This window comes from Juglans regia, chromosome 8, assembly GCF_001411555.2.
Source record: "Juglans regia cultivar Chandler chromosome 8, Walnut 2.0, whole genome shotgun sequence".
In the NCBI taxonomy this organism is placed as follows: domain Eukaryota; kingdom Viridiplantae; phylum Streptophyta; class Magnoliopsida; order Fagales; family Juglandaceae; genus Juglans; species Juglans regia.
The window spans coordinates 21,660,281-21,668,132 of NC_049908.1; positions in this window are offsets into that span (position 1 = coordinate 21,660,281).

A 7,852-nucleotide genomic window follows, 5' to 3' on the forward strand; every position below is an offset into this window, starting at 1 on the left:
GTTTATCTATTACACGAATTATTCTGTCATGAAATATTTATCTGTTACACAATATATTGTCTCATATTACTATCTGTTGCAAGTATGTATCGTTACGTATGCTATTTGTTACATGTATGTCGTCACACGTAATATTAGTTGGCACATGTTATGCAATGTTACGAAATATTGTCTGTTACATGTTATGTTATGTTATGAAATATTGTTTGTTACATTTTATGTCATGTCTGTCATCTTACGTTCATGTCACGTTATGCTACGTCAGGATTTATGTCGTTTATGTCAAGTTACGAGCTGTCATATATTCTTGTTCAGTTATTCATGGCAATCACGACCCTAAGTGCTAGGATGGGGTAATATCTTAGTGGAACGCCTTTGTTCATGCTAGAGTATCTAAATAGGTGTGAAATTCCCTAGGTTGGCGAAGTACAGTAAACAGGTTGCGAATGCGGCCTAATTTGCTGGTCACCTAAGCACGCCAGGCAGTAACGCCGATGGAGCCACTTTATTTTACGTGTGTCCACAGCAAGTTTGGCAGAAACAAATCATGGGGCCACAACAATTGTGGAGCATGAACTATGGGGCCACAACAACTGTGGAGCATACACTACGTGAGACACAGCAATTGTGACACGTAGAATACATTGGGCCACAGCAATTGTGAAGTACGTTTGACGCACTCACAGCTGGTATATACACCTGTATTGTGATGCAGTAATCGGCATGGACACATAGCTCAAGGGGACCCATGTAGCACCCGTATGGTCACTTTATAATTAAGTCTATTGAAGTTCAAGTCATGTTTCACGTTATGTTATGTTCAAGTTTACGTTCATGTCATGTTTCAAATTCATGTCAATCATGGTAACCCCATGAGATAAGATTACTCAATCATAGTGACCCCATGAGACAAGAATATGTTTCAAATTCATGTTTATGTCATGCTATGTTCAAGTTCACGTTCATGTTATGTCATGTTCACGTTCACGTTATGTTTCAAGTTCACATTTATGTTATGTTGCGCTCCGGTACATGTTATGTTCAAGTTCATGTTCAAATTATGTATGTTTACGTTCATGCTATGTTTCAAGTCCATGTTAAGTTTCAAGTTCACATTTATGCTATGCTGCTAGTCCATGTTATGTTTTAAGTTCACGTACATGCCATGTCACGTGAAGTTAAGCTAAGTTTCAGTTTCAGTTCAAGTTATGTCATTTATGCCATCCTGTATGTCAAGTTATGCTATGCTTACTTATGACTTTGATTATGCACTCATACTTTTACTGCCATGCTTGTATCATTAACCTGTGTGGAAGTTTCCTCTTAATTTGCTGAGATTTGTAATCAAATCTCACTGTGGTAGTTCCAACTACCATTCCCCTCGAATGGTAGGCGATGTGTCAGGATCATAGCATGGAACAGACACTGGCAGACTGGAGGAGGTTAACTAGATGTCGTAGATGCAATACGGAGCTTGCAGCCTCCAGTTAGGTCTTTGGATAGTATTCCGACATCGTTAGTCGAGTTACGAGAGTTACTCAACGAACTAGCCCAATAGTATATTTTGGCATTGTAATTATGGAGCTAGGTTTCCGTTGTTTTGAGATTACAGTCTTCTGAGACTCTTGCTGTAATCGTGGATGTTTTAGGTATGCATGGTTTATGTTTTAACTATTTGGGATATTATAAGTTTGGTACATAGTATTGATAAAAAAAAAAATTATCGGCTGCGAATATTGCATAATGCTAGGTGCATATTAGGAACATTGTATCTTATATGTCATGAACGGGGGCAGGTAACCTTGTGTTGCATATCCCAATGCTTCAGACGTCCGTTTGATCCCAAGCGAAATCTGGGGGCATCACAGGGTGGTATCAGAGCAATACGCCTCTAGCTTTAAAGCACCAAATATTAGGCTAAAATTTTAGTCTTCATTAGGCTTGAAATTTTTTAAATATGAGAGATAGTACGTGTTTGTAATACATGTACTAGTGTGTTTCAAGAAATGACACATGACTCGCAGTAGGATACCTCAGAACTTTGAGGGAGCCACAAATCAGGAGAATCGGAATCCCCCAATGGATGGAGGATTAGTTGAAGTTGTATGTCTACTACTGAAATGGTTAGACAACAGCAACAACAGCAAGCGCACGTACCCAGATCCAAAGTCAGAGGTTGTCTGTGTGAGAAGCTTTTGATCCATCGTTATCCAAACTTTTCTGGTAATGAAGAGTCCCTGAGGACCAAGAAATTGATTAAGGATTTTGAAGGTTTTATATGCTGGATACTTATTCCAAGGAGAAGCATGAATATGGTGGGATACGCGAAGGCAACTTCTAGTCAGGGAACTAGGAAGTTTGGTTGCACTGTCATGGGAGAGATTTAAGGAAGAATTTAACAACAGATTCTTCCCAGATTCTGTCAAACAGCTGAAGGCGCAAGAGTTCACGACATTAACTCAAGGCAGTTTGACTGTAGAGCAGTATGCCGCTAAGTTTATGGCATTAGGAAGGCTTGCACCACACTTTATTTCTACTCAAATGATGCAGGCAAAAAATTTTCAAGCTAGACTTCAGCCAAGGATCTGTAACCAAGTAGCTTGCCTAAGAATAGAGAATTACCAAGAGTTGGTAAACGTGGCCGCGATAGCAGAGACAAAGCAGAAGGGTTCAACTACCTCGATCATTTCGAAAAGAAATAGGACTTCATCATATGCTGCTGAAGAATGTTCGGAAAGGAAGAAGATGTTTACTGGATCAAATAAAGGAAAAGGCATTGAGACTGGGAGCTCAATGCCGACACATTTCCACCTTGTGGAGAGTGCGGTAAACACCATGGAGGCAAGTGCAGAATCGCAATGGAAACTTGTTTCAGGTGTGGTCAACTAGGTCATATGATCAAAGACTACCCTAGTGTTGCTTTGAGAAATGAAAGAAAAGGGAGTTTCTCTCACCAGCGGCTACAAACCAAAATAGAGGCAGCACGTGGCCATGAGAGTGTATGCTGTCACTCAGGGAGATGCAGATGCTGACGCCCCAGGAACTGAAGAAGCTGGCACTGTCACTGGTATTTTTCTAAGACCTAGGTATTGTTAAGTTTATGTAAGGTTGATTTGATTGCATTTGATTGTATTGTTGCATTATTGTTTTTTTGGGGTATGTCAAGTCATTGAAGTTTGTAACTTTTAAGCTATTGATTCAAGTGAGTCCCTGTCTTTAGTGATTGTGGTATTACACGAGAGTTTAGTTTGGAAGCCGAATTGCTACCCAGGTGGTAAGAGTAACAATTCACATTAAGAGTATTATTGTTCATATCAATGTAGATATAGAATACCCTTTAGCAATTGGAAGAATGATATTGAAGGTTGATGAATTTGTATTTCGTAAATTTGAAGTTGTCTTGACTTTGAGGATTCAAAGGAATTTGTGTCCGGAAGAGTAAAGTGCTTGGGAAAGGCTTTGGCCGTTGTAGGATTCACTTATACTGGTAGTTTTGTCTAGCTGCCATTAAGTGTTTTTGGCAAAGCATTGTGTTTGTGGAAAACGTAGAACGCCATTATATTGGAGACGTTTATATGGGTAGTAAATCTTGGTCTTGAGGATTTACGTGAACAGTAGGAACATATCCTTTCATTTAGAGTCAGAATAAGAGGCGGCTTATGAAGGATAGAAGAGCTATGCCAATCATAAGAGAGAAAGTCTTGAGTTGATGTTAAAGTTGATTGTTTATCGAGGTACCACCTAGGAGGAGGAACGATTCATTGTGATTATGAAGGAGTAAGCTAGTCCTAGGCAGATAGAACTCCTTGAGGAAATAGAAAAAAGTGAATTCAGTTGTGTATGGATTAAATTCTTCCAAATTGAATTGCGTGAATACTTGAAGTTTTAGATTTGAGAGTATGCTAGTACGACTTGATGTACTTTGTGGAAGGATCCCAGTACTAATTGATATGATTTGAGAGAGAGAGAGTTAAGAATGGTAGATATATATATGTTGTGGATAATTCTATGAATAGTATGGAGAATAGTGATTTCATTGAAGCAAGGATTCAGTATCCTAGAAGGTCAGCCTAGAAGTCATTAAGTTTAGGCAATAACCTTTGGGAGTGTTATACCCTTATGTTATAGTGGTAGTCATTTTGTGTAACCCAGTGATGATTATAGGTAAGAATAGTGTTGACTATGAGAGGAAGACATTACCTCAAGAAGAATGTTACCTACCCCATGAGCTTGATGAAGCATCCAATGTTGGACAGTAGATTGGTAAGCAACTTCTTCTTTTGAGCGAGTTTTATGTTTATACTTGCGTCGACTTTGATGACGAAATCCTTTTTTTAAGGAGGGGAGGATGTAACAGCCACTAGAAATTCGTTATTGGAATTTCTATTGACTGTAGGAATCTCGTGGAAACCCCATAAGTTTTTATGAATCGACCAATCGCTCAGGTTTTAGTCTGTCATCATAATCAGTGTTATCACTCACTATGGTGCTAGATTTATAAGTTTAATTATTTGAGGTAGTTAGAAGTATCAGAATGTGTTTTGGTCTATACCATTAGACTCAGTTGATTATTTAGGATTTTATGGCGCAATAACTATTTTTCATAATTCCAAACGAAAAGACTATTCGAAATTGTGAAATTATTTTTAAGGGCACTTTGTGGTTGAATTTTGGTAAACGATTTACACTATAGGTTAATATGAATAATTAGAATTTTTTAGTACAAAGTTTATTATGCATTTTTTGGAGTGAATAGTAACCTCAACAAGCACACACCCAGAGTAGTGTTTTCAAAATCTCAGTGTGGAATGTCCAAATTAAGTTAGAGAAGTTTTATTTGGACACTTGGCAAGATCTTAGCTACACAAAGTGAATAATATTAAAGACTTGGCACAAAGAGGAACCATTAGTGGATTTGTGAAGGAACTCAAGGTGTGAGATCATGCCTCCTAAGCAAAGCTTTGTTTCATCTAATCAACCAATTGTGCCAAACCAAAGAAGGTTTCAACCCTAGCAAAACCCCAAATGGTTGGAATCCAATTGAAACCCCAAAAGCTTGGTTGAAACCGAAATCCTAAACGATTTCCCAAACCCTAAAGTTGGTCACCAAACCCTTTTTAACCCGATTTCTAGCATTGTATTTAATCATTTGATTAAATCACTTCCACATGCTATTAATTAATAAAATCCTTGTTATGACATCATTATCCAACCTTTTAAACCTTGAAAATTTGATTGGGCCAAGAAAATTTGGTTTTGGACTTGATAGCATCTCAAACCCTAACCCAACCCCCTTTAAACCCCAAATTGAAGCCCACTTGGTTGGGCCCACCAAGGCCCACGAAATTGGCCACCTTGGCAAAGTTTTTGGACGAAGTTTCCACCCCCACATGGCAGACCATCCACTGCCATTGACTGCAACCCATTAGTGCCATGATGCGGAGAGAAGTCCACTCCATCAACCTCCATCTCTCATAGTTGCTGCAGACAGTCCATGCCTTTCACTATTCTCCACTTTATGTCACATAGCCACCTCCAATCAAGGGTCATTCAAGGCCATAACTTCCCCCTCCAGGAGTCTAAAGTCGTGCAAGACAAACTTCTCTCTATTTTATCACTTCTTTCCCCCGTTCTTAGAGAGAAACCCAAAAGAGCTCTCTCGGGTAGATTCCTGGGTCTTTTTGGGTGGCCATTTTTTATCGTATGTAAGTATTATTGCACGATGAATCCTTCATAAAAGTTTTTTTTATTTGAGTCTACTTTCGGTGGATATCTTATTAGACTCATTCAATGCTCATTCGGTATGTTAAAAGTTTTTTTAACCATGGAAATGTCATTCTAGGCCTGAAATTGGAGAGTATGATATGTCTTGGAATTTTTGACCAAGCTAATGAACATATCTTGGTCCAAAAATTTTATGGAGTGTTGTTAGCATGTGTTTATGAATGTTCATTGAGATTTTGTTGCATGAATAAAGCTTTTGATGATAGATTTCCTTAGATTTAAAAACTTGAAAACTGGAAGTGGAAAAACAGTTTTTGTTTTATGAAGGTTTGAACATTTCATGGTTTAATCTAATTCCAAAGGCTTTGATATTTTTATATGATGATACCAAGCCTCTTATATACATGTTAGAAAGTTATTTCGAAGATATTGTGTATTATTTTTAAAGATATGATTTTCTATGCAAGAGGATTTTGGTTTTGCCAAAGATTTGATGTTTTTAGGTTAGATCCATGTTTAATTGAGTTTTAGTCATATGATTTTAAGTTTGATGGCTGGATCTTCTTTATGACACATTTTTAAACCATTAGATGTTTTAGTTTGAAGATCACATGTGTATAAGCCATGGATCAAGAGATTGATCAAAGTTAGTGGAGAGAAAAGTTTCTGTTTTGGACTAAGTTTAAAACCAAAAACTCCAAGTGTTGTTTTGTCATTTTTGGTGGCTTTTGTTTGATAATTTAAAGCATGGTTGAAATTAGGATGATGTTATAAATATGTTAGAAATAAGATTTGATTTTTTTTGGAATTCTTGGAGATGTTTTTATTAAGGTCAAAACTTGTAATTTAAGGGTTTACCTTTGTTAAAAAGTTTGGATCTTGTTACAATAAGTTTGGTGTTGATTATTAGATTTTTCTTAATGGATATGTTAAGTGTGTTTTTAAACTTAAGATAAGAAGATCGTTGTTGCAAAATTTTGGTTTAATCATAGGTTTTGAATATGGAAGAAATTGCAACCAAAATCAAGAGAAATGGCCAATGTATGTTTCGGCCATTGTGAGTTTTCCATAATTGTGATTAGTTTTAAATTTTTCTGAGTTGTTATTTGAGTCTTGGACAAAATTTACATGAGGAATGTAAATTTTGGTAATTTTTGGAGTTAGGATGTGAAATCTTTAGGTTAGGGGTAAAATGGTATTTAGGATGGTAATTTTACTCTAAGTTGTCCGTTTTCACTTTTCTAATTCTTAGTAATTAAATTTTTAACTTTTAGAATACTCTATTACAGTTTCTCGTGTTTCACGCTTTAATCTCATAGAACGCGACAATTGAGATAAGTTAGCTCTTAATTTACTATCAGTTTACTGTATATGTGTGATGAGTAAGGGAACTACAATTTTTTGTTCGTATATTATTATATATGCCATGTCATGTCATGTCCTCACATGTTTTTCTACTACACGAGTTATTCTGTCATGAAATATTTACCTGTTACACAATATTTTTTGTCTCATATTACTATCTATTGCAAGTGTGTCACGTTACGTATGCTATCTATTACATGTACGTCATGGCACATAATATCACTGTCACATGTTATGCAATGTTACAAAATATTGTTTGTTACATGTTATGTCATGCTATGAAATATTGTATGCTACATGTATGTCATGTTATGAAATATTATTTGTTACATTTTATGTCATGTCTGTCATCTTACGTTCATGTCTCGTTACGCTACGTCAGGATTTATTTCATTTATGTCACGTTACGAGCTGTCATGTATGCTTGTTAATTTATTCATGTTAATCACAACCCTAAGCGCTAGGATGAGACAATATCCAAGTGGAACTCCTTTGTTCATGCTGGAGTGTCTAAATAGGTGTGATATTCCCTAGGTTGGCGAGGTATAGTCAATAGGTTGCGAATGGGGTCTAACTAGCTAGTCACCGGACGCGCCAGACACTAACGTCGATGGAAACAAATCATGGGGCCACAACAATTGTGGAGCACAAAGTATGGGGCCACAACAACTGTGGAGCATAAACTACGTGAGACACAACAATTGTGGCACGTAGAATTCATGGGGCCACAACAATTGTGGAGTACGTATTAACGCACTCACAG